General features: G+C 43.0%; 1 long non-coding RNA gene across 1 annotated transcript; it reads left to right on the top strand.

The window, feature by feature from the left end:
- The first annotated feature begins 1,433 nt into the window (after positions 1 to 1,433).
- LOC120997572 lies at positions 1,434 to 27,101 on the top strand. Its single transcript, XR_005778196.1, has 6 exons — positions 1,434 to 1,443; positions 11,104 to 11,109; positions 12,968 to 12,981; positions 15,726 to 15,729; positions 24,524 to 24,533; positions 26,973 to 27,101. It is a non-coding gene; the product is annotated as an uncharacterized LOC120997572 (long non-coding RNA).
- The last annotated feature ends 423 nt before the right edge of the window (positions 27,102 to 27,524 follow it).

Genomic DNA, 27,524 nt, shown 5'->3' on the forward strand with positions numbered 1-27,524 from the left:
TGCCGTCGTGATGATGCTATGGAAAAACCGGAATTAGTCTTACCGGTAATTCTGTTTCCATGAGATCATCACGACGGCACGTTATTCCCTCCCTATGATTTAAATCATTTTGACCTAGTAGGTCTCTAGAAGGTATGAAGTAATACCTTTGTTTCACTATTTTCCACCACCGGGTTGCTCTGTGTGATTTTGGAAACACTGGTGTTGGTGGTGGGAGGAGGGTATTTAACCTTTCTCTGTTCCTGCCCCTACAGAGGTCAGGGGTCAATCTCCTTGTATGCCGTCGTGATGATCTCATGGAAACAGAATTACCGGTAAGACTAATTCCGGTTTTTCGCCTTCTTCCCCATTCTTCTGGTGATGAAGAACGGAGGGTGGGGATCATTATATCGCTGCTCAGGGGTAACGCTCAGTCCTGGGCCTTTTCGCTGCCGGAGGGGGCACGGCCCCTTCGTTCAGTGGATGAATTCTTTTTAGCCCTGGGTCAGATATATGATGATCCGGATCGTATTGTTCTGGCTGAGTCTAGACTACATCTGTTATGCCAGGGTAAACAATCCGCAGAGATATACTGTTCAGAATTTCGGAGATGGGCAGCAGATACGGGTTGGAATGATGCTGCACTCCGAAGTCAATTTTGCTATGGTCTTTCAGAGGGATTGAAAGATGCATTTGCCTTTCATGAAAGACCTACCTCCTTGGATTCTGCTATGTCTCAGGCTGTTCGTATTGACAGGCGTCTTAGAGAGAGAGGAGAGATCTCTCCTTCCTGTCATACTCAGTCCCGGGACAGTGCAGCGGTCTCATTCTGTGCACAGGGGTCTCAGTCGCTGTCAGCCCCTTCTGAGCAGGAGTCCATGCAGCTGGGGTTGATTGCCTCTGACAATAGAAGATTCAGCCCGCAGGGGAGGGTTTGTTTTTGTTGTGGAGGTATAAATCATCTGGCAAATGTTTGTCCCTCTAGGAGATTCAGGCAGTTTTCTGGGAGTAATAAAGAGACAAAAAGGAAAAAATCTTTTAAAAATGTTCCGTCTGTTACTATTGGCAGGGTTGAGGCGGAAATTGAAGGTTTTCCGTTTGCTTGTAGTTCCCGTTTTGTCCTGCCTGCTAGGGTGGCGCTAGAGAGCAAGAGCATTTTTTGTGAGATTTTTGTGGATAGTGGAGCAGCTGTCAACCTCATTGATAATCAATTTGCAATAACTCATGGTTTCCAGGTATGCACTTTGGGAAAGGATATTCCTGTTTTTGCTATTGATTCAGCTCCACTTTCTCAGAAATCATTAAAGGGCATAGTTCACAATATCCGTTTAATTGTGAGTGATGCTCATGTTGAGGATGTGTCATGTTTCGTCCTTAGCGGTTTGCCTACTCCTCTAGTGTTGGGGCTACCCTGGCTCACTAAACATAACCCCACCATTGATTGGCAAGCGAGGCAAATAAATGGTTGGAGTAACTTTTGCAGAGAGAATTGCCTCATAACATCTGTTTCTGAGGTTTCTACTAAGACTGTACCACCTTTCCTCTCTGAATTTTTGGATGTCTTCTCTGAGAGTGGAGTTCAGGGTTTGCCTCCGCACAGGGAGTATGATTGCCCTATTAATCTCATCCCAGGCGCCAAGCTGCCTAAATCTCGTTTATACAATCTCTCCCAACCTGAGAGGGTCGCTATGCGGGCTTATATCTCTGAGAGTCTGAGAAAAGGACACATACGACCCTCGAAGTCACCTGTTGCCGCTGGTTTTTTCTTTGTTAAGAAAAAAGATGGTTCTTTAAGACCTTGTCTGGATTTCAGGGAGCTGAACAGTATCACTATTCGTGATCCTTATCCGCTTCCTCTGATCCCGGACCTGTTTAACCAGGTTGTTGGGGCTAAAGTCTTTTCCAAATTAGACCTAAGAGGGGCATACAACCTGGTTAGGGTCAGAGAAGGAGACGAATGGAAGACGGCTTTCAATACCCCTGAGGGCCATTTTGAGAATTTGGTTATGCCTTTTGGTTTGATGAATGCCCCAGCCGTTTTTCAGCATTTCGTCAACAGCATTTTTCATCATTTAATGGGAAAATTTGTATTAGTGTATTTGGATGACATTTTGATTTTTTCTCCTGATTTCAAGACTCATAAGGAACATTTACGTCAGGTCTTGCTCATCCTGCGGGAGAATAAATTATACGCGAAACTGGAAAAATGTGTGTTTGCGGTTCCAGAAATCCAATTTCTGGGGTTTCTTGTCTCCGCTTACGGTTTTCGCATGGACCCCGAGAAGGTCCGCGCTGTGCTTGAGTGGGAGCTTCCTGAGAATCAGAAGGCGCTGATGCGTTTTTTGGGCTTTTCCAATTATTACAGGAAATTTATTTTGAATTATTTCTCTGTTGTTAAACCACTCACTGATATGACCAGAAAGGGGGTAGATTTTTCTTCCTGGTCGGTAGAGGCGCGTAAGGCCTTTTCTAATATCAAGGAGAGTTTTGCTTCCGCTCCCATCCTAGTACAACCTGATATTTCGTTACCCTTCATAGTTGAGGTTGATGCTTCTGAGGTAGGGGTGGGTGCGGTCTTGTCTCAGGGTTCCTCTCCTGCCAAATGGCAACCGTGTGCCTTTTTCTCAAAGAAACTCTCCTCCGCAGAGAGAAATTATGATGTGGGAGATAGGGAATTGTTGGCCATCAAGTTGGCTTTTGAGGAATGGCGCCATTGGCTAGAGGGAGCCAGACACCCTATTACCGTGTTTACTGACCATAAAAATCTGGCCTACTTGGAGTCAGCCAAGCGTCTGAACCCGAGACAGGCCAGATGGTCTTTGTTCTTTTCAAGGTTTAATTTTGTTGTTACGTTCCGCCCTGGGGTTAAGAATGTGAAGGCAGATGCCCTGTCACGTTGTTTTCCGGGAGGTGGGAATTTTGAAGACCCGGGTCCCATTTTGGCTGAAGGTGTGGTGGTCTCTGCTCTTTTTCCTGAATTGGAGGCAGAGGTGCAGGCAGCCCAGTCAGAAGCTCCTGATCTTTGTCCTCCTGGGAGGTTGTTTGTGCCTCTCGCTTTGAGACACAAGATTTTTAAAGAACACCACGACACGGTCCTTGCTGGGCACCCGGGGGCAAGAGCCACACTGGATCTCATCGCTCGGAGATTCTGGTGGCCTGCGCTTCGTAAGTCGGTAGAGGGTTTTGTGGCAGCTTGCGAGACTTGCGCTCGTGCCAAGGTCCCTCATTCACGGCCATCAGGTCCTCTCCTTCCTTTGCCCATTCCTTCCCGTCCTTGGACACATCTGTCCATGGACTTCATAACGGACTTGCCTCGTTCCTCGGGGAAGTCTGTGATTCTGGTGGTGGTGGACCGTTTTAGCAAAATGGTGCATTTTATCCCTTTTCCTGGTTTGCCCAATGCTAAGACGCTCAAATTGCATGGGATTCCTTCAGACATAGTCTCTGATAGGGGCACGCAGTTTGTTTCCAGATTCTGGAAGGCTTTCTGTTCTCGCTTGGGGGTTCGGTTGTCATTCTCTTCTGCTTTCCATCCGCAGTCGAATGGCCAGACAGAGCGCGTCAATCAGAATCTGGAGACATATCTGCGCTGTTTTGTGGCGGAGAATCAGGAGGATTGGTGTTCTTTTTTGTCCCTTGCTGAGTTTGCTTTAAATAACTGTCGTCAGTAGTCCTCTGATAAGTCACCATTTTTTGGGGCATATGGGTTCCATCCGCAGTTTGGGACTTTCTCGGGAGAGGGCTCTTCTGGTTTGCCTGATGAGGACAGATTCTCCTCGTCTTTGTCATCTATTTTGCAAAAGATTCAGGATAATCTAAAGAGCATGAGTGAGAGATATAAGCGTGTGGCGGATAAGAGACGTGTGCCTGGTCCGGACCTGAATGTTGGTGATCTGGTGTGGTTGTCTACCAAGAATATCAAATTAAAGGTTCCCTCCTGGAAGTTGGGTCCTAGGTTTATTGGGCCTTACAAGATCCTGTCTGTCATCAATCCTGTTGCCTACTGTCTTGATCTTCCTCAGACTTGGAAGATCCATAATGTTTTTCATAAGTCCTTATTGAAACCTTATGTTCAACCTATTGTACCCTCGCCTTTGCCTCCTCCTCCGATTATGGTTGATGGAAATCTTGAATTTCAGGTCTCTAGGATTGTGGATTCTCGTCTTGTCCGCGGTTCCCTCCAGTACCTCGTTCATTGGGAGGGTTATGGTCCTGAGGAGAGGATGTGGGTCCCAGTGACGGACATTGAGGCCTCTCGTCTCATCAGGGCTTTCCATAGGTCCCATCCTGAGAAGGTGGGCCCTGAGTGTCCGTAGTCCACTCCTAGAGGGAGGGTTACTGTCACAGCCAGACAGCTGAGAAGCGCTCACAGGAGCTTCTCAGATCCTCCTCCTTGAATTTCTTTGTTTTGGTTTAGTTTCTCATCTCGTTAGTCTATCTCAGCTGTCATGCAGTCAGACTGATCGCTACCCTTTAAGTTCCTCCCCATAATGCAGTAGTGTGCGGCTGATACAACTTCCGGGAGTGTGTGTGCATGCTGTTCCCAGTTCCCAGTTCCCTGTCGTCAGTCGTCATTCGTCTGCAAGATAAGTGCTGTTTATGTATTTATGATTTTGTCTTTTCTGGATCCAGGTGACCCTGACTCCCTCCGTGTCAGTGTAGGGAGCCGGTGGTCGTGTCCCTTCACTATTGTAGGGTCTTCAGGTAATAGATAGCCGAGGAACGTGGATATGCGGACATCCACCTTTGGGGTGTTCGCATAGGCTGAGCAGTGAGGGAGAGCGACAGGTCTATTGCAGGGGTCTCCCTTTGTTCCTTAGTTGTGGATCCAGAGAGACATTGTTTATATGGTATTGTCTTGTTTCCTGTACACCATCCGTGACACCTGTAGGCCCTCACTACAATATATTATGGGGTTCGCTCACCTTCAGGCCCTCATCTTTAATGTTTTATACGGTCTGCTCAGCTGTAGGCCCTCACTACAATGTTTTATTGGGTTTGCTCACCATAAGGCCCTCACTACAATGTTTTTTTGGGGTTTGCTCACCTTCAGTCCCTCACTTCCAATGTTTTATACGGTCTGCTCAGCTGTAGATCCTCACTACAATGTTTTATGGGGTTTGCTCACCATAAGGCCCTCACTACAATGTTTTATGGGGTTTGCTGACCTGTAGGCCCTCACCTCCAATGTTTCATACGGTCTGCTCACCTGTAGGCCCTCACTACAATGTTTTATGGGGTTCGCTCACCTTCAGGCCCTCACCTCCAATGTTTCATACGGTCTGCTCAGCTTTAGGCCCTCACTACAATGTTTTATGGGGTTCACTCACCTTCAAGCCCTCACCTCTAATGTTTTCCAGGGTCAGCTCACCAGTAGGCCCTCAACCATAATGTTTAAGAGGGTCCGCTGAGCAGCAGGCCCTCACCCGTAATGTTTTAGACGGTATCCAGCAGGCCCTTGCTCCTAATGTTTTTTGAGGGTCAGCAGCAGGCTATTATTAATAATTTTTAAATGGTGTGTATGATGCCCTCCATTATGTGTAATAAAATGTGTATTGGAGTGCCTTTTCCTTGTAATTTTTGGCAGGCCTTTTACTTAGTGCATAGGCTGTATGAGTGTAGGAATCCCACTACCTGAACAATTGTAGCACCATGTGAATGAAGCCCTCCTTTATGCGATATAAAGGCTGTATCTCTTTTTCCTTGTAATTTTTGGCAGCACTTCTACAGGAAAGAATGTTTCCTAACAATTTTTCCTCTAAAAGGATTTTTCTTTTGAGGGGGGCTGTGTTTTTGGCGTTTTTTTGTCAGTCTGTTAAAGGGGCGTACAACTCGGACAACATGGTTCCAAGCAGCGATATTTGCGTCCGATATACATCCAGACATGGTCCTCCTGCTGTTCCTGATCGATTTCAGAGGTGTTTCCATTACTTTAAGACCTTTTCCTATGAACCAGGCACACTTCCCTCATCCGAGCAGGGGGTGCCTGGTCGCCTCCCGTTGACTTCCATTGTACTCGGGTACTCGACCGAGTGCACGAAAATCGCGATGTGTTCGGACCGAACACACCAACACTTTGGTGCTCGCTCATCACTAGTCACCTTACATCCCTAAAAGTGCAACACCAAGTGATCAAAAAGGCGTTTACCCCCCAAAATAGTACCAATCTACCCGTCACCTCATCCAGCAAAAAATTATACCCTATCTAAGACAATCGCCAAAAAAACTACTGCTGTATAAAAATATCACATGACATAACCCCTCAGGTGAACACCTTTAAAAAAAAAAAAGAAAAAGTGTGTCAAAATGTCATTTTTTCTCACCTTATTTATCACAAAAAGTCTAATACCAAGTGATCAAAAAGTCATACGCATCCCACAATAGTACAAATCAAACAGTCATAAAAAAAATGAGCCCTTACATAAGACAGTCGCCCAAAAAATAAAAAAAACTATTGCTCTCAGAATGTGGAGACACAAAAATTTTTTTTTTTTTTAAAAATGCTTTATGTAAAACTGAAACAAACAACCCAAAAAAGTTGTCATATTTGGTATTGTCGCATCTGTAACAACTTGCTCTATAAAAATACCACATGATCTAACCTGTCAGATGAACGTTGTAAATAAGAAAAAAAAAAAACTGTGCCAAAACAGTTATTTTTTGTTACCTTGCCTCACAAAAAGTGCAAAATAGAACAACTAAAAATCATATATACCCTAAAATAGTAACAACAAAACTGCCACCTTATCCCGTAGTTTCCAAAATGGGGACTTTTTGAAGTTTCTACTCTAGGGGTGCATCGGGGGGCTTCAAATGGGACATGGTGTCAAAAAACCAGTCCAGCAAAATCTGCCTTCTAAAAACCATATGGCATTTCTTTTCCTTCTGCACCATGCCGTGTGCCCTTACAGCAGTTTACGATCACAAATGGGATGTTTCTGTAAACTACAGAATCAGGGCAATAAATATTGAGTTTTGTTTGGCTGTTAACCCTTGCTTTGTTAGCGGAACAAAAATTGAATAAAATGGAAAATCTGCAAAAGTGAAATTCTGAAATTTCATCTCCATTTTCCATAAATTCTTGTGCAACACCTAAGGGGTAAACAAAGTTTGTCAAATCAATGTTGAATACCTTGAGGGGTGTAGTTTCTAAAATGAGGTCACTTTTTGGGAGTTTCTACTCTAGGCGTGCATCAGGGGGGCTTCAAATGTGATATGGCAGCTTAAAATTTTCCTAGTGAAATCTGCCTTCTAAAAACCATATGGCGTTCCTTTCCTTCTGCGCCTGCCGTGTGCCCATACAGCAGTTTACGACCATATATGGGGTGTTTCTGTAAACTACAGCATCATGGCAATAAATATTGAGTTTTTGGCTGTTAACCCTCTGCTTTGTTAGCGGAAAAAAGTGGATTGAAATGGAAAATCTGCCAAAAAAGTGAAATTCTGAAATTTCATCTCCATTTTCCATTAATTCTTGTAGAACACCTAAAGGGTTAACAAAGTTTGTAAAATAAGTTTTGAATACCTTGAGGGGTGTAGTTTCTAAAATGGGGTGGTTTCTATTATGTAAGCCTCACAAAGTGACTTCAGATCTGAACTGGTCCTTAAAAAGTAGGTTTTGAAAATGTTCTGAAAAATGTAAAGATTTGCTTCTAGACTTCTAAGCCTTTTAACGTCCCCAAAAAATAAAATGGCATTCACAAAATGATCCAAACATGAAGTAGACATAAGGGGATTGTAAAGTAATAACTATTTTGGGAGGTATTACTATCATAAAAGTAGAGAAAATAAAATTTTGAAATTTACAAATTTTTCAAAATTTTTGGTAAATTTGGTAACTTTTCATAAATAAAAATGAAATTTTTTGACCAAATTTTACCTGTCATTGTACAATATGTGACGAGAAAACAATCTCAGAATTGCCTGGATAAGTAAAAGTGTTTTTAAGTTATCAGCACATGAAGCGACAGATTCGCACTTCAATACAACCTACAGTACAGACCAAAAGTTTGGACACCCCTTCTGATTCAAAGAGTTTTCTTTATTTTCATGACTATGAAAATTGTAGATTCACACTGAAGGCATCAAAACTATGAATTAACACATGTGGAATTATATACATAACAAACAAGTGTGAAACAACTGAAAATTTTGCTCATATTCTAGGTTCTTCAAAGTAGCCACCTTTTGCTTTGATTACTGCTTTGCACACTCTTGGCATTCTCTTGATGAGCTTCAAGAGGTAGTCCCCTGAAATGGTTTTCACTTCACAGGTGTGCCCTGTCAGGTTTAATAAGTGGGATTTCTTGCCTTATAAATGGGGTTGGGACCATCAGTTGCATTGAGGAGAAGTCAGGTGGATACACAGCTGATAGTCCTACTGAATAGACTGTTAGAATTTGTATTATGGCAAGAAAAAATGGTTAATCAACCTCTTGAGACAGTAATTGCTGTTGAGTTATTGGCAACTGTGTCTCATCATCATCTACCTCATTAAACAGTAATTGCTGGCCCTCTTCATGCGTGCTTGGCGAGAGGGCCAAATCAAGGAATGGCGCAGAAAATATCTCCTCGGAATATCCGACTGTGGGATCACTTGTTTGCTCCAGACTCTTGCCTACCGAGACTGGAATTGGTGGAAGACAGGGTGGTGCTTAAGTGACTGGAAGCATTATCTGCTGTAATCCAACCGACCACCTGGTCACACTGGTCTGACTTCAAGAGTGGTGTCCTGCTCCTCCCTGCAAACTGGGACATGAAGCTAGGTATCGTGGATGATTGTTTTTCTTGCGCTCTGGCAGCAGGCACAGTTTCAATGCGCCCGGGGCCATGGCCTCTGCATGCACAATCAGCATCATGGTCACTTCCCCATCCCTTACTGCTCTCCTTCTTCATATTAAATGTTATATATGCTTAAAAGTATGTCACACGTACAGTAGCGTAGGATTTGGAAGTGTATGCGCAAAACAATGTAAAAAGGAATTTGGGATGTGGAAACGTCACACAGGAGATATCCCGCAGATAATGTCAATGCTGTCACCAGCGGCTAATAAAAAATTACAGAAAATGTCACAGGTATTTGGGATGAGGAAACGTTATATAGGAGAGGTACCACTGGTATTGTCACTGTCCAAAGCATCTACGTAAAAAGTACGCTGTATATCACAGATAAATTTTTTAAGCGCACACTTTACACTGGAGATGTGGCGCAGCTATTGTCACTGTCAGAAGTGGACACTGTCTATTGAAAAAGTACACTGGATGTCAGATATTTTTTAGATGCGCACACTCTACACTGGAGATGTGGCGCAGCTAATGTCACTGTCCGCAGCAGACACCGTCTACGGAAAAAGTACACTGGATGTCACAGATATTTTTTAGATGCGCACAATTTACACTGGAGATGTGGCGCAGCGAATATCACTGTCCACAGTGGACACTGTTTACGGAAAAAGTACACCGGATGTCACAGATATTTTTTGGATGCGCACACTTTACACTGGAGATGTGGTGCAGCTAATGTCGCTGTCTGGAGCGGCCTAACTATTGTACGCTATTTAGCTCAGGATGCACTAAAAATAGATATTGCTGCCACACATAATAGTCCTTAGAAGGACTTTTGGCTCTCTGAAAAGTTTTGGTGGTAAAAATATTCTTAAATCACTCCCTATACTGTCTGTCCCTTCCTCAGCACAGCTCTCCCTGACTAAGAATTAGCCGAATATGCGCCATCGGGTGCTATATAGCACCCGATGACGCTTTCCGGCCAGCCCGTCACTGTAATGCCAGCAGCCAACATGGCTACGGCATTACAGTGAAGGGAGAACTTACCTGCACGTTTATTGGCTGCATAGCAGCCAAGAAGTATGGGGGGCGGAGACTCGAGCATTGCGCAATACCGCCATGTGCCGAACATCGAGATGCCTGAGCAGAACTGGTTTTCGGCCGAGCATGCTCGATCATCACTAGTAGGCACTGCTCCCTCTAAGCTGTGCTCTCTGAAATTAAAAGGGTACAAACAATTACAAATTCTACAGCAGGTACAGTGGTTATTGAGCTTATTAATCCTTGTTAGTATGTAGTTTTAATCTTCTCCTTTCCAGGGAACTCAGTTTGATATACAACAAACATGTGAAGATTTCAATTACTAACCGGTAATTGGTTTTTCCTCTAGCCCCCACAGCGGCACGACAGGAGGATAGCCCGCCTCCCCAGGGACAGGAAACAACGTGGAGATCTTTAAATACTCCCCTCCTCTTACCTGCTCCAGTAAATAACCGAGAAACTCTGAAATGGATGCGACAATATGAATCTTTATGTGTTATTGAAATTAGACAAGGATACTTTCCAAGAAATGACAAAAAAACACCTTTTTTTTTTTTTTTTTAAACAAAAGTTTGAATAACTTCTGGGTGGGAAATTCCCCGTGCCGCTGTGGGGGCTAGAGGAAAAACCAATTACCGGTAATTGAAATCTTTCCAAATGCCCCCCCAGCGGCACGACAGGAGGAATAACAGAGGAATCATATATCAGGGGGGGACAACCGCAGATAATACCCTGCGAGCAAATGATAACTCCCTGTTCTTTAACACGTCTAACTGGTAATGTCTAAAGAAAGTGGAAGGTGACGACCAGGTGGCTGCCTGGCAAATCTGTTCTAACTGAACCTCCGCTGATTCAGCCCAAGAGGCTGCCACAGATCAGGTTGAGTGGGCCTTCAGGCCCGCCGGAGGAGGAACCTCTTTTAAGTCATAACAAGTCAAGATTTCAGATCTGATCCATCGACTAACAGATGTTTTGCTTGCCGCGTTCCCCTTATTTGGACCTGTAAATTGAATAAGCAGTCTGTCCGTTTTTCTGAGATCTTCCGTAGTCTTGAGGTAGGCAAGTACTGCTCTTCTCACATCCAGGTTATGGAACCGTCTTTGCTCTTGACTGCCTGATGGGGATCCAAAGGAAGGGAGGGACACTTCCTGTAGACAGTGGAACTTAGAGACCACCTTAGGCAAAAAAGAGGGAGAATGTCTCAGTACTATCCTATCATCCTTGATGGATAGGTAGGGAGGTTTACACGAAAAGGCCTGGATTTCCCCCACCCTTCTAGCCGTGGTGATAGCTACTAAGAAAACCGTTTTAAAGGTAAGTAATTTTAGTGATATTTCAGATAAGGGCTCAAAAGGACTGTCTGATAAGGCAGCCAACACTAGATTCAAGTCCCAAGGGGGGACAGTGGACCTCACTATTGGTTGTTTTCTTCGAGCCCCTCTCACAAATCTCTTAACAAGGTCTACCTCTGCCAATTTTACATCAAGAAAGGCACTCAAAGCTGATATGTGGACCTTTATAGTGCTGACTCTCACCCCATTCTGTAGTCCTGACTGGAGAAACTCTAGGACCTTAGTGATTAAAGGGGAACTCTGGTATCACCACCTGTAAATTTTCTGAAGGACTGCCAGATTCTGTCATAAATCTTAGATGTCACCTTTTTGCGGCTATAAAGAATTGTGGAAATTACCTCGTCCGGGAGGCCCTTTTCCTTTAATATCTCCCGCTCTGTCTCCATGCTGCTAATTGGAGTTGCGTTGTCCTGGGATGCCATACTGGGCCTTGATGAAGGAGATCCGGGATGTCTGGTAGTAGCCACACGTCTCCTGCTGACATCCTCACTAGGAGAGGGAACCACGATTTCTTGGGCCAGTAAGGTGCAATCAGGATCAGCCTGTGGTTCTCCTGTAGCATCTTTTGCAGCACTCTGGGGATTAACGCAAAGGGAGGGAAGGCATATAAGTTTACTTTTGGCCACGGGTGGGAGAGAGAGTCCACTATGAGTGGGTGATCTGTATAGGCTAGAGAGCCGAACTTTTCTGTTTGTCTGTTTTGACAAGTGGCGAACAGATCTACTTCTGGAAGGAACCATCTTTGTGCTATCTGATGGAATATTTTTGGGTTTAAGGACCATTCCCCTTCCTTTAAGACATCCCTGCTGAGAAAGTCTGCAACTGTGTTATCTTCTCCCCTTATGTGAACCGCTGATATTGACAGTATGCTCCTTTCTGCCCACTGGAAAATTTCTCTTGTGACCTTCGCTAAAGATGGACTTCTTGTGCCTCCCTGCCTGTTCAGATAGGCCACAGCTGTGGTATTGTCTGAGAGTATTCTTACTTCTTTTCCGCAGATTTCTGAGTGAAGGGCCTTCAAGGCTTCCCAGACTGCGGTTAACTCCTTCAGGTTGGAAGAGGCTAGATTTAGATCTCCTTGCCAGCCACCCTGTACTACGGATCTGTCTGTAAAGGCTCCCTAGCTGTTTTTGCTGGCATCTGTAGTAATAGTGACTACATTTGTTTGTTGCCACGGGACGCCTGCGTTTAGATTCTTGTTGATCAACCACCAATTTAAGGAATTTCTTACCTACTGAGGCACTTTTACCTTCAGCTCTAGTGAAGCTATGCTCTTGTTCCACCTTCTGAGCATGAAAGATTGAAAAGTTCGCGAGTGAGCCTGGGCCCACTTCACTGCTGGGATAGTTGAGGACATCAGACCCAAGATCTTCATTATTGATCTGATTGTCATTCTCGATCTGCTGTGGAATAGAGTAAATTCTTGCTTGATAGTTTGAATTTTCTCTTGTGGGAGGAAGGTCCTCATGAGTCCTGAGTCTAGCAGCATTCCTAAAAAGATCTTTCTTTTTTCGGGCCGGAGGTCTGATTTTTCCATATTTATTAGCCATCCCAGATCCGTTAGGCTGTGCTTCACTAACTCTATGTGTTCTAACAGAAGAACCTCTGATCCTGCTGCTATTAGGAAGTCGTTTAAGTAAGGCACAACTAATATGTCTTTTAGATGAAGGTCTGCTATCACCTCTGCCATCACTTTGGAGAAGACCCTTGGTGCTGACGTAATGCCGAAAGGAAGGACTTGGAATTGAAAATGGTGTACTACTGAGTTTTGTTGTACTGCAAATCTTAGGAATCTCTGATGTTCTTTGCAGATTGGAATATGGTAGTACGCGTCGGTGAGATCTAGGGTTGCCGTAAAGATGTTTCTTTGTAATAGACTTATCGTGGATTTTATGCTCTCCATCTTGAATCGTTTGTAAAGTAGATTTAGTCCTTTTAAGTTTATAATGGCTCTGTATGAGCCGTTTGGTTTCCTGACTAGAAATATAGGAGAATAATAACCTGTTCCTTGCTCTTCTGGGGGAACTGACACTATAGCTTCCTTTTGTAAAAGGATCTCTATCTGATCTAGAATTAACGATTGAACTGTATTGTTTTTTTTGGTAATGTGGAACACATCTTGGGGAAGAGAGGAGAATTCCAGTTTTAGGCCTGATGAGACTACGTCCAACACCCAAGGGGAGTTGGAAATATTCTCCCAGGCTGGGAGGAAATATTTTAGCCTTCCTCCTACCTTGCTTCTGGATTCATTGTTTTGATGACTTTTGGGAGGAGTCTGAGGGGTTGAACAAAAAACCTCGCCCTCTTCCTCTTCCCGAACGCCACCGGGAAGAAAAATATTTTCTTTTCTGGTCTTGTCTGCCCCTAGATGTAGGAAAAAATCGTCTTTGACGAAAATTCCTTTGTTCAGAGGGAAATCCCTTCTTTTTGTCTGTGGCTTTTTCTAGGATGTCGTCCAGGACTGACCCGAACACCCTATCACCTTCTCAGGGGATGCCGCAAAGCTTGTTTTTTGATGCCGCATCACCTGACCAGGACCTAAGCCACACCGTCCTTCTGGTGGAATATGAGAGGGCCGCTGATCTGGCTGCTAGTTTTATAGAGTCGACCGAAGCATCCGTCAAAAAATTTGCCGCCTGCTTAACCACTACAGGACCGCCGTACGCAGGATTGCGTCTTTGCGGCGGCCCTGTTATTCTGAGTGGACGCTTCGGCGCGTTATCTCGCGAGACGCGAGATTTCCTGTGAACGCGCGCAGACAGGCGCGCGTTCACAGGAACTGCAGGTAATCGAGTGGATCTGCAGCCTGCCAGCGGCGATCATTCGCTGGCAGGCTGTAGATCTGATTTTTTTAACCCCTTAAAGGTATATTAGATGCTGTTTTGATAACAGCGTCTAATATACCTGCTACCTGGTCCTCTGGTGGTCCCTTTTGCTTGGATCGACCACCAGAGGACACAGGCAGCTCCACAAAACACATACGGACGTCTGAATGGAGCCTGACGGGGGGGTGATCAATGACAGGGGGGTGATCAACCCATATTAGACTCCCTTTGTCACAAGTTAGCGGAAATTTATTTTTTTGTTTTTGTTTTTTAGTTTTTTCTTACAAAGTCTCATATTCCACTAACTTGTGACAAAAAATAAAATCTCACATGAACTCACCATACCCCTCACGGAATCCAAATGCGTAGAAATTTTTAGACATTTATATTCCAGACTTCTTCTCACGCTTTAGGGCCCCTAAAATGCCAGGGCAGTATAAATACCCCACAAGTGACCCCATTTGGGAAAGAAGACACCCCAAGGTATTCGCTGAGGGGCATATTGAGTCCATGAAAGATTGAACTTTTTGTCACAAGTTAGCGGGAAAGGGAGACTTTGAGAAAAAACAAAAAAAAATCTATTTCCGCTAACTTGTGCCAAAAAAAAAAAAACTCGCCATGCCCCTCACGGAATACCTTGGGGTGTCTTATTTCCAAAATGGGGTCACATGTGGGGTATTTATACTGCCCTTAAGTGTCACACATGTGGTATCGCCGTACTCCGGAGAAGTTGAGCAATGTGCTTTGGGGTGTCTTTTTACATATACCCATGCTGGGTGAGAGAAATATCTCTCTAAAAGACAACTTTTTCCATTTTTTTAGACAAAGTTGTCATTTGACAGAGATATTTATCTCACCCAGCATGGGCATGTGTAAAAAGACACCCCAAAACACATTGCCCGACTTCTCCTGAGTACGGCGATACCACATGTGTGACACTTTTTTGCAGCCTAAGTGGGCAAAGGGGCCCACATTCCAAAGAGCACCTTTAGGATTTCACAGGGCATTTTTTGCACATTTTGATTTCAAACTACTTTTCACGCATTAGGGCCCCTAAAATGCCAGGGCAGTATAACTACCCCACAAGTGACCCCATTTTGGAAAGAAGACACCCCAAGGTATTTTGTGATGGGCATTGTGAGTTAATGGAAGTTTTTATTTTTTGTCACAAGTCAGTGGAATATGAGACTTTGTAAGTAAAAAAAAAAAAAATAATCATTTTCCGCTAACTTGTGACAAAAAATAAAAAGTTCTATGAACTCACTATGCCCATCAGCGAATACCTTAACGTGTCCAATTTCCGAAATGGGGTCATTTGTGGGGTTTTTCTACTGTCTGGGCATTGTAGAACTTCAGGAAACATGACAGGTGCTCAGAAAGTCAGAGCTGCTTCAAAAAGCGGAAATTCACATTTTTGTACCATAGTTTGTAAACGCTTTTACCCAAACCATTTTTTTTTACCCAAACATTTTTTTTATCAAAGAAATGTAGAACAATAAATTTTGAGAAAAATTTATATAGAAATGTATTTTTTTAAAAAAATATTACAACTGAAAGTGAAAAATTTCATATTTTTGCAAAAATGTTGGTAAATTTTGATTAATAACAAAAAAAAGTAAAAATGTCAGCAGCAATGAAATACCACCAAAGGAAAGCTCTATTAATGAGAAGAAAAGGAGGTAAAATTCATTTGGGTGGTAAGTTGCATGACCGAGTAATAAACCGTGAAAGTAGTGTAGTGCAGAATTGTAAAAAGTGGTCTGGTCATTAAGGGTGTTTAAGCTAGTGGAGCTGAGGTGGTTAAGTACTGGCAGAGATGCTAAAATATCCTCTCTAGGGGTTCCTGTTACTAGGTGTTCTTCTAACTGATTTAACCAGATGGACATGGACCTGGCTGTATAGGTTGAGGCAACGCTAGGTCTAAGGATGGACATGGAAGCCTCCCAGGACTTTTTTAGTAGAGCTTCGCTTCTCTTATCCATCGGGTCCTTTAGGAGACCCAAATCCTTAAAGGGTAACGCCGATTTCTTTGTAATCTTTGCTACCGGGGCATCCACTCTAGGACATTTGTCCCAAAAGGACGTATCTTCCTCTGAAAAGGGATATTTCCTTTTCAGGACCCTAGAGACACTCGGTCTTTTTTCCAGATCGGTCCATTCCTTACTAATTAATTTTGTAATATTAGAGTGGAGGGGGAACACCCTTTTCCTTTTTTCTCCTAAGCCTTTAAACATCATATCCTGTATAGTTTTGGATTGCTTAGACTCCTCCAAGTTTAGGGTTGCTCTAATAGTTTTCAATAATGCTTCGGTGTCCTCTATGGAGCAGAGTGGCTTCCCAGATTCGTCCTCAGGAGAGTAGCTCCGGCTCCGAGAGGAGCTCCCCATCATCTAAATCCTCTTCCTGATATTCAGACTCTAAAGTAGCGTACATCTCGGTCATGGAGGTAGAGGGTTTTTGGGACGTGGTGGCTAGTTTTTGATCCACAGCTCTGCTTACTTCCTCCTTAATTATATTTCTAATGTTGTCCAATAAGGAAGGGGACTCTTCCGAAACAATTTTCTCCAAACACTTTGAACAGAGGGGTTTCCTATAACCTGATGGTAAGGCTTTTTTACAAATATAGCATTTTTTGACTCGCTGAGATTCGGTCGACTTCTAAGCTTCCCTGACCTATAGATATAAGTCAGAGTGCTTGTTTAATAAAGGGGGCTGCCAAGTTTATTAAAAAAGGGAGAGGTACAGTCCCTTATCCAGTGCAGTACAAAGATAAGAATCTAACCCCTCAGTGTACACAGGCTACTTCAAGCATTTTCCATCTCCCCCCAGAGGAGGGTAGCTTACCGGGCTGCCGGCCTTGGATGGATCCGTGGGTCTGCGCATTGCGTCCTCTCCTGATGCCGACATGTTGCAGGCTGAATCTCAGGATGCTGCCGATTCCCGCAATTTTTTAAATGCCTAGGGGAAAAGACGTCACTCTTCTGCGCCTGTGAGCTTGCGCTCACGTGACCCGCTCCTTCCTCTCGCGAGAATTGTATTCAGGAAGCGCTTTCCAGGGCTGCCTCCACCGGAGGACTTGCGCCTGAGAGACAGGGAGGGCCGCACCGCAACCCCGCGATCCTGCTAGCCCCGCCGAACTGCCGGACGTCTTCTGTGGGAAAAAAGAAACTCCCACCGATGGATCTCCACACTAGTCCCAGAGGGACAGGAAACAACTGGAGCAGGTAAGGGGAGGGGAGTATTTAAAGATCTCCACGTTGTTTCCTGTCCCTGGGGAGGCGGGGTATCCTCCTGTCGTGCCGCTGGGGGGGCGTTTGGAAATGATGGCTACAATAATTATAATGATTTATTATAGGATGCTGTAGGAACCTTCATATGTCACTTGCTTGAACTATGACTACATCTCTGTGCAATGTAAGTGATTATTGCCTTAAATAGGTTGGATTTTTTCTGGTAATTGTTGACCAATGTTTTTGTGAGATGATATGGCACTTACTGGTATAGTCTTTGTTGAAAATCTGCCCCATTTTCTATATTTCAGAAGGTATGCCACTTTGTTTTTCAAGTATATTGTGCTGTCCACCCAGATGTCCTGTCTATAAAATGGTTGCTGATGCAGGGTAATATGACCAGACAAATCGCCTCCATGCTACTTACTCTAAACTCCAAACAGAACAAGTGGCAGGTGCAGTGTGTTTAAATGATGGCAACATCACACAGAGGCGATTTGCCAGGTCACATGACCCTCCATCAGCAGCAATTTTATGGATAATCATAGGACCTCTGTGTGGACAGCACAAAAAAATTGTAAACAAGTGGGCATACCCTATGAAATATGGAAAGTGGTACAGAACATTAACAAAGCTATATTATTAAGTGCCATGTAATCATCTCACAAACAAATTGGTCAACAGTAGCCAGAAAGTGGCCAACCCCTTTAATACAACCTGTATATGACGCTACTCTCTTAAAACTTTAGGGGGATCCACAGAATTAGGGGCCTGGCTTTGACTTCTACTTCTTTACCCCATACAGACTCCTGGATCTTCATCCAATCTGCAGTAAATCATGCATATTTTTTTCATATTCATGCTACAGTACGCAAGTCAAAGAAAGTTAAGGCAATGTTTAAAACATTTACAAAGCCTTCTATTTCTTTAGTAGACACACTTCAGTGTATTAGTACAGCTAAGAGATAGGATTAGAGCTCAGGGACCAAGCATTTAATTAATTGGCATCCAATTGATCTTTGAGAGCATTACCCATAAGAACATGGATACATTCTACCTGAATAAAGAGACCCGAGAACCTATGAAAAAAAATGCTGAATTTGCTTGCAAAGCTAGCAGTGATATTTGTAGAATATATGATTGGCATCCAACCTATTGCTAGAGAAGATATTATTTTGTCTCTGTACAATGCATTTAAACATTAGCATCTTCATGAAAAATAAACACTTTATAGACTTCTATAAAGTGTTTCTTTTTCATGAAGATGCTAATGTTTAAATGCATTGTACTTATCCTATAGAAGTGTCAAATAAAAAAAAAAATCTTCATTTCAAACATCTGACATGCAAAGTATTTTATTATTGTCTTAAACCCAATGCGGTATTTACTTACTAGTATAAAAAGTAGAAAGGAGTGAACTGATTGAACACATATCAAATTTATTACAAATTTCCCAAAAGCTTTGGTTTTCATTGAATCCGATAATTTTGGGATTCGGCCCGCACGAATCGCTCAAAATTGTTTCTGCCATTTTACAGATTAGAAGACAGAGAAGATGAAAAAAGATCACATGGTTTGGCCAGAGCTCTGCCCAGTGGGCTTGCCCATAATGCTTTGCAGGCAGCCTCAGGCAATCATAAGGGACTATAACTGCAATGCACTCAGATGGCTCAGAGGATACATTATATCTCCAGATTTGATAATCTGGAAATATTCCGGAGTAGGTGTGAAAACAGCATAGGAGTGAAATAGGGGTTACAAAAAAGGTGATTGTTTATTAAACTGGTCCAGCCATCTTTGTATTAGAATAGTGCAGATAGAGCTACATGAGCTAGTGAATTGAATGTTGGTTTGCTGTCAGACATTGTTGTTCGGTTCTGAAAAATGGGGGTGAGGTGGTGTAAAGAGGGAAGAGTCAGTTTATTGAATGTGATAAGCCTAACAAGATGTGTTTTTAATGCACATTTGAAGCTAAGGAGGTTGGTAATTAATCTGATTGCCCAGGGTAGTGCATTCCAGAGAGTAGGTGCAGCTTGAGAAAAGTCTTAACGATGGGAGTAAGATGTTCAAATTATGGAGGATGTTAATCTTAGATCATTGGCAGAATGGAGAGCTTGAGTTGGTTGGTAGACTGAAATGAGGGAGAATATATAGGGAGGTGCAGCACTGTGCAGAGCTTTATGAATGAGGGTCAGAGGTTTGAACTGTATTCTTTGGTAGATGAGCTGAAGTGACTAGCATAGAAGGTTAGAGGTATCAGAATAGTGGGTGTAGATGAGCCTGGCTTCTGCATTTAGGAAACAATGAAGGGGAGTGAGTTTAGTGAGGGGAATGCCAAGTTACAGTAGTCAAGATGAGAATGAATCAAAGCAACAACCAGCGTTTTGGCGGTTTCCACCGTGAGAAGAGGGCAGATTCTGGATAATTTCTTGACGTATGGATGTAGCAGGGTTAACACACATGCTTTATGAGACGTTATCTAAACTAAATGCAACTAAATGCGTTAAGCAATTGCTTTTCAATGGCTTTTGTTTCAAGATAACGCAATGAATTAAGAAATTTGAGTTGAGTGTGTGTGTTACCCCATCTGTATAGGTGATATGGGCATGCCAGAGATATTGAAACATAGAATACAGAGAGTTTATTATTAGTGAGTGTGTTTGATAGTGAGGGAAAAGGAATAGATTTATTTACAATTAATTAATAGAAAGATACATTTTAAAGAGAGATGGATTCATAAAGTTTATCATTTTGTTACTTACACAAGCATGCTGGCAGCCATTGCTGAGAGCACTGCCACAGCTAAGACTATACAATTACATTTCTTATTAATGTGAATCATCCCAATCTTCAGCACATCATTCACAATCACAAATCTTCCACAATAATATATTCATTCTGATGCTTATAGTGTGCCTGATGTATTATTCTGCCTCACAGTTATTCAACAAATATACTGGACCCTACCAAATGACAATTTTTTCTTCATTCAATCTCAAATTCAATTAAATAAATTCTGTTGCTCAGAGTATGCCTAAGGTACTGTTCAGCATTACAATTATACAGCAATTATACTAAACTCTGTCCAAGTGACCATTTTTACATCAAACTATTTTTCAGGTTTAGCTAAAGGGGCTGTGCCAAGTTTTGAAGTTATTCCATAGCCACACTATCCATCACTTGTGGTCTGACCACTGGATCCTAATCAATCCCAAGAACTGGTTCCCATTCTCCCCTCCTGATGGAGTGGCAGGCCCCATATGCGTTGTACTCAGCTATCTACGGCAGTCCCATAGAGAATGAACGGAAAGTAGGACGGGGGAATGGGACACCCATTCTCGGGATCCGTGGGGGTCCCAAAGATTAGACCCCCAGTGATCAGTTGGTTTGAAGTTATTCCCTCGTGGATAGGGAATAACTTCAAAACTTTGTGCAACCCCTTTCAGTAAAATTCTGTTGTTCAGAGTGAGCCTGATATATTATTCTATGTCAGTTATACAGCATTTATACTGGACTCTGTACACGTTTAGTGGATAGACTGTGTGACGTCTGATTGTTATTCTTCATAAATAAGCTTTCAAAAAATGTCTGGTAATGGACTGGGTAATGTAAGACAAAACACCTGTGTCAAGTCATCTGCCAGTGAGAATCTGGGGGATTGTAGTGCAAGTAGCAGCAGTAGCACAGTCATCACCAGCCAGTAATTACTGGCCAAGGGATAATCTTTGATGGCTGTTGTTAAAAGCCATTGCTTTTTCTCTATCCAGAATGATCATGCACGTTGTCACTGGCTCATGTTGTGGTGGTAGAAGTGGTGCATAATACATTTTTTTAAATAACACCAAGCCTGTTATTACTTCATCTTGTGTATAAACACTGGCAAGCATTCGCCCAATGTTTTGAACCATTTTTTTTATTTTAAAAGCATAAAAAATACTGTTTCTTTTTACACAGGCTGTTACCACCGGCTACCATCCATTTCCCCATAGCCGTATATGTTGATGTCATTTTGACATTACTAATGCTGTCTTGTGTCATTGGATACAGTCCTAAAACACTTCAGAGTGTCATATATAACTTTTCAGGGCAAATGGGGCACTTTCGATTTTTAAATTGAATCTGATGGCCAAACTGATAGAATCGAACCCTAAATGAATTTAAGGAAATTCACTCATCTCTAATAATGAGGCTTTAAAATTGCTACTCCAATATCCTATACTTCGGACATTGTTTGCCTTTGCTAAATCTCAGACAATAGATTCTGATGCCAATATAACAACCCATGGTTAATTTATAACATATGCATTTTTAGGGTAGAATAAATAACACTGATATTTTAGATATTAATTGAGGTGTTGGAATGTCTAAATTTATACAAAAGTGGTATATAATTATCATTATGTTCTTATTAAATAATAATAATTATGTTCTTATTAAAGGAATAGTGTGGGCTTCAGATACTGATGACCTATCCTTAGGGAAAAGACTGTCAATAAGCAGCTAGAAAGAAGATGTAGCCTGCATATCACAAATGCATTGGACACTCTGCTGGCAGCACTGGTTCCCCAAAACTATAGCATATTAAAGGGGTATTCCCATCTCAGACGTTTATGGCATAAGTGACAGACTTCAATCAAGTTTTCTTACATACAGTAGGTACCCAGTTTTTGAACCAGAGTGGAAAGCCACTCGAAGACTTGCTCTGGAGGATTTGGTGGGGCCACTTATATGAATGGACGATATTTAACCACTTCCAGATGGGCCATTCACCCCCTTCCTGACCAGGCCTAATTTTGCAAATCTGACATGTGTCGCCTAATAGCTTTGGAATACTTTTATTTAACCAAGCCATTCTGAGAATGTTTTCTCGTGACACATTGTACTTCATGATAGTCAAACATTTGAGTCAATATATTTCACCTTTATTTATGAAAAAATCCCAAATTTACCAAAAATTTTGAAAAAGTCGCAATTTTAAAAATGTTTATTTCTCTGATTTTTAAAACAGAAAGTGATACCTCATAAAATATTTATTACTTAACATTCCCCATATGTCTACTTTATGTTGGCATCATTTTGTAAATGCCATTTTATTTTTTTAGAACGTTAGAAGGCTTAGAATTTTAGAAGCAATTCTTAAAAAATTTTAAGAACATTTTCAAAACCCACTTTAAGGACCAGTTCAGGTCTGAAGTCACTTTGTGGGGCTTACGTAGTGGAAACCCCCATAAATGACCCCATTGTAAAACTACACCCCTTAAGTTGCTCAAAACTGATTTTACAAACTTTGTTAACCCTTTAGGTGTTCCTCAAGAATTAAAGGAAAATGGAGATCAAATTTCTAAATTTCACTTTTTTGGCATATTTTCAATTTTAATCCATTTTTTTTCTTTAACACATCAAGGGTTAACAGTAGTGTTCATAGAACATGCTCGGCCGAACACCAGTTCGGCTCGAGCATCGCGATGTTCGGCCGAATATCGTGTGAGCTCGAGCGCGATGCTCGAGTCAGTGTATTTAAATCTAATTTATCCTCTATTTCTGAAAAGTTTCATTTTTGGGTGGTTTCTATCATGTAAACCTCACAAAGTGACTTCAGATCTGAACTGGTCCTTAAAAAGTGGGTTTTGGAAATTTTCTAAGCCTTCTAACGTCCCAAAAAAATAAAATGGCATTCACAAATTGATCCAAACATGAAGTAGACATATGGGGAATGTAAAGTAATAACTATTTTTGGAGTTATCACTATTTTAAAAGTAGAGGAATTGAAATGTAAAAATGTGAACATTTTTGGTAAAGTTTTTTTTTATAAATAAAAATATTTTCATTTTTTACTCAATTTTACCACTTTCATGAAGTACAATATGTGATGAAAAAACTATCTCAGAATAGCCTGGATAAGTAAAAGCGTTATTACCATATAAAATGACATGTCGGATTTCCAAAAAATGGCCTGGGTAGAAAAGGTTAATGGTGTTGTTTTGCATGCCATTCCAAAACACCATTAAACCTTTCAGCCCCTGGCAATTTTCAGTTTTTTATGCATTTTGCCTGCCTTCCTGAAAAGCCATAACTTTTTTTAATTTTTCCGTTCATATAGCCGTATGAGGGCTTGTTTTTTTGTGGGATAAGTTGTACTTTCTAATAGCATTAATTCAACTTCGTCTGGAGCGGGCTTCTCGTTCAGTTTCTTCTACCCCATCTCATCGACCCGGTAAACCGGCTGAGGAACCCATGGAACTGGGGTCTTCGCGTCCTTCGGAGAGGGCTCGTCGCCAGAATGAGGATGACACCCGGGTTTCAGGTAACGGTAGGGGCTGGTCACCGGGAAGTCTTAAACTTTTTAACCCTGGACATGCCATCCACTCCTGTGATTTTGGGCCTCCCCTGGTTGAGACTTCATAATCCAGTTGCGGACTGGTGTTCTGGACAAATTTGCAAGTGGAGCTCTGACTGCTTCACCTGGTGCGTTTGCCTGGTGTTGCCACTTGTATCCACGGAAGTGCTGAGTGCGTTACCCAAATGCGATCATCATTTTCAAGACGTGTTTAGCCCACAAGGGGCTGATGTGTTACCTCCTCATAGGCCATATGATTGTCCTATTGATTTGTTGCCAGGTACCATGCCACTCAGAGGGCATCTGTATAATCTCACTGGGCCTGAAATCCAGGCCCAGCGAGAATATATAAAGGAGAATCTCAATAAGGGTTTCATCCAACCGTCCACTTCTCCTGCAGGGGCAGGATTCTTTTTCGTGGAGAAGAAAGACGGCGGATTAAGACCCTGCATTGATTTTCGCGCCCTCAATCGAATTACGGTGAAGAATCTATACCGCCTTCCACTTATTAAAGATTTGTTTGCTTAGGTGGCAGGGGCCCTGATTTTTACCAAACTCGATTTGAGGGGTGCGTACAACTTAGTACGTATTTGTAAGGGTGACGAATGGAAGACCGCATTTAATACTAGAGACGGGCATTATGAGTATCTCATGATGCCTTTCGGTCTCTGTAATGCTCCCGCAGTCTTCCAGGAGTTCATCAATGATGTCCTCCGGGATTTCTTGGGTAGATTCATGGTTGTCTATTTAGATGACATACTAATCTACTCATCAGACTTGCAGACTCACCGGGATCATGTTTGTCACGTTTTCCAGAGGCTGAGAGAGAATCACTTGTACGCCAAGCTCGAGAAATGTTTGTTTGAAGTGAAAGAATTGCCTTTTCTAGGGTATATAGTCTCTGAACGAGGATTGGTGAAGGACCCCTCCAAACTCTTAGCTGTCCTGGACTGGCCTCAGCCTAGAGATCTGAAGGGATTACAGTGTTTCCTAGGTTTCGCCAACTTCTATCGCAAATTTATTAAGAACTTTTCTGCGGTAGTGTTGCCTCTCACTAACCTCACTAAGAAGGGGATGAACCCTTCTTATTGGACGAAAGAGACTGGCGAAGTCTTTGAGATGCTAAAACAAGCCTTTTGCTCAGCTCCAATTCTTACTCATCCAGACACTTCTTGACCTTTTTTCCTCGATGTTGACGCCTCTGAGGTTGGAGTGGGGGCGGTTCTGTCTCAGTACTCTGGAGATCCTAAGAGGCTTCATCCTTGTGCCTTTTTCTCTCGGAAGCTCTCTCCAGCCGAGCGTAACTATGATATCGGTAATAGAGAGCTTTTGGGGGTTAAGTTGGCCTTTCAAGAGTGGATACATTGGCTAGAGGGTGCGAAACATCCCATTACGGTTTACACCGACCACAAGAACCTCGAGTATATCGAAGGGGCTAAGATATAAAATTCTTGCCAAGCCCGCTGGGCATTGTTTTTTACCTGCTTTACTTTCCGCTGAACCTATAAACCAGGAACCAAAAATGTCAAAGCGGATGCTCTTTCCCGTTGTTTTCCTGAAGCCCCTTCTGGACATGACACTGAGCCAGAACCCATTATCCCTGTGAGGTGTTTCATAGCCGCCTTGGACACCTCAGGGATAATAGAGGATCTGGCTTCACTGCTCTTACCTTTACAGGCGGAGAGCCCTCCTAACTAACCAAAAGGTCGGCTTTTTTTGCCTTTAAATTTCAGACTCAGGGTTTTGCAACAATTGCATAATTCTAAGTCAGCCGGGCACCCGGGGATAAAGAAAACCATATCCCTTTGTAAACGTCATGTCTGGTGGCCCAAGATGTTTTCTGATGTCAAAGCCTTTGTCCAAGCATGTAGTGTCTGTGCTCGCTGAAAATAGTCTCGGTCCACCCCTTCTGGTACTTTGCTTCCTCTGTCCATTCCTTCGGCCCTGTGGACCCACGTGTATATGGATTTCATAACGGATCTGCCTAGGTCTTTCGGCTGTACGGTAATTTGGGTAGTGGTGGATCGTTTTAGCAAAATGGCTCATTTTATTCCACTTCCTGGATTGCCGTCGGCTGGAGAGCTGGCAGATCTGTTTGTGAAACATGTCTTCCGATTACACGGGGCATCGGAGGATATTGTTTCATATAGGGGAGTTCAGTTTATTTCCCGTTTCTGGCATTCCTTCTGCTCCTGTCTAGGGATTAGGCTGTCATTTTCATCTGGTTTTAACCAAGAGACTAAGGGGCAGACAGAAAGAACGAACCAGACCCTTAAACAGTATCTCCAGTGTTTTGTGTCAGACTGCCAGGAGGAATGGGCAGCTCACCTCCCCTTTGCAGAGGTGACTTATATCAACTCCGAACATGACTCTACCAAGATGTCTTCGTTCAGGTGTGTAGGGGGCAGGGATCCAAGACTCTCCTCTCTGGCAGGGGCCTCCACTGACTGTTCAGTGGTGAATCAATGGTTCCAGGATAGACAGCCCATTTGGTCGTAGGGTGGTGGCGCAACAGAAAGAATTCGCTGACCGCCATCGCACTACGGAGCAAGAGTTTAAGGTAGGAGATCCAGTTTGGGTCTCCACCCGAAACATTCCGTTGAGTCAACCATCTGCCAAACTGGGGCCTAGATTCATTGGTCCATACCCAGTTATACAAAAAATTAACCAGGTGACTTACAAGGTTGCTCTTCCTCCGTTGATTCAAGGAGTGAACACCTTTCATGTTTCACTGCTCAAATCGGCGGCCGAGTCAGCTCCCTTTATTCGAACTCCATCTCTGGTGGAGGTTCAAGGGGAGCCGGAATTTGAGGTCAATAGGATTTTGGATTCCCGCTTTGTCCAGAGATCTCTCCAGTATTTAGTGGACTGGAAGGGATTTGGTCCAGAGGAGAGATGTTGGGTACCTGCCCGCCAGGTTCATGCGAAGGAATTGGTAGCTACTTTCCACCGTGAGAATCCGGGGAAGCCCCATTTGGAGTCTTCTGAGCCGCCTCCTCGAGGGGAAGGTAATGTAAGGGAGTCTGCGGTTCCGGTTCCCTTGTGGGCCTCCGGTGTCTCCTGCGGGTTCCCTTCCGGTGTCCATGCTAGCGCTATCCCGTGCCCATGTCGAGTTAGTTGGGCATCCGCATGCACGCCCGAGGGGTGATTCGCAAAGGAATGCACGGCCGAGCGTGCATCTTATGCGCTACGTTGGCCACTGGCAGGTAAAGCATCTGTGCTTAAATTCAAAGTTGATTAGGGATTTGCTGCACAGGTGACCTATGAGGTTCTGACAAGCAGCACTCTGTGATTGGCCAGCAGGTGTTTAAAAGGTAATCTCCCTGGCTGATCAGTGCTCACTGTCAACTCTACAACCTGGGAGTATGCTGGTTCAGATTCACTAAGTTTGTTCCATGCATGAACTCTGTGTGTCTTCATCTAGTGAATGCCTATGGAAACCTCGTCTCTGCTCTACAGTTGCACCGTGTGTGACCTCGGATCGGACCTTGGATACTTCACCATCTCATCCTTAGGTACCTGGTTTCACAGACTCTTCTGTATGAACTTTAGCCTGGTCTGGCTTTTCTCTGACATTTTCCCACAGAGGTTATTATTTGGACTACGTTATTTCTGTATGATTTCTGGCTTGGACTTTACTGCTGTGTTTTCAATAAATCCACGTTTGTTCAAATCTTTGTCTGGTTGCTTTGGGATCTGCAGCATTACAAAGAGCTGGTTATTTTTGGTCTAAAAATGCAGCAAAATATGCTAGTAAAAAAACACCTCAAAAAATGCTAAATGTCTTAAAAAATGCTAAAACGAGACTATGTGCTACCACCTTTAAGAAAACTTAAAAACTTCCAATTTAGCCTGTGAACTTGTATTTCTAAGAGTTTATACGACTAAGGTTATCTTTTAAGTGGTGAAAAATGATCTTCCTGAAGTTCAGTGTTTTTGTGGCTCCTCCTTCCTTTTATACAGAACTATAGAATGA

Source organism: Bufo bufo, chromosome 4 (genome assembly GCF_905171765.1).
Source record: "Bufo bufo chromosome 4, aBufBuf1.1, whole genome shotgun sequence".
NCBI lineage: Eukaryota > Metazoa > Chordata > Amphibia > Anura > Bufonidae > Bufo > Bufo bufo.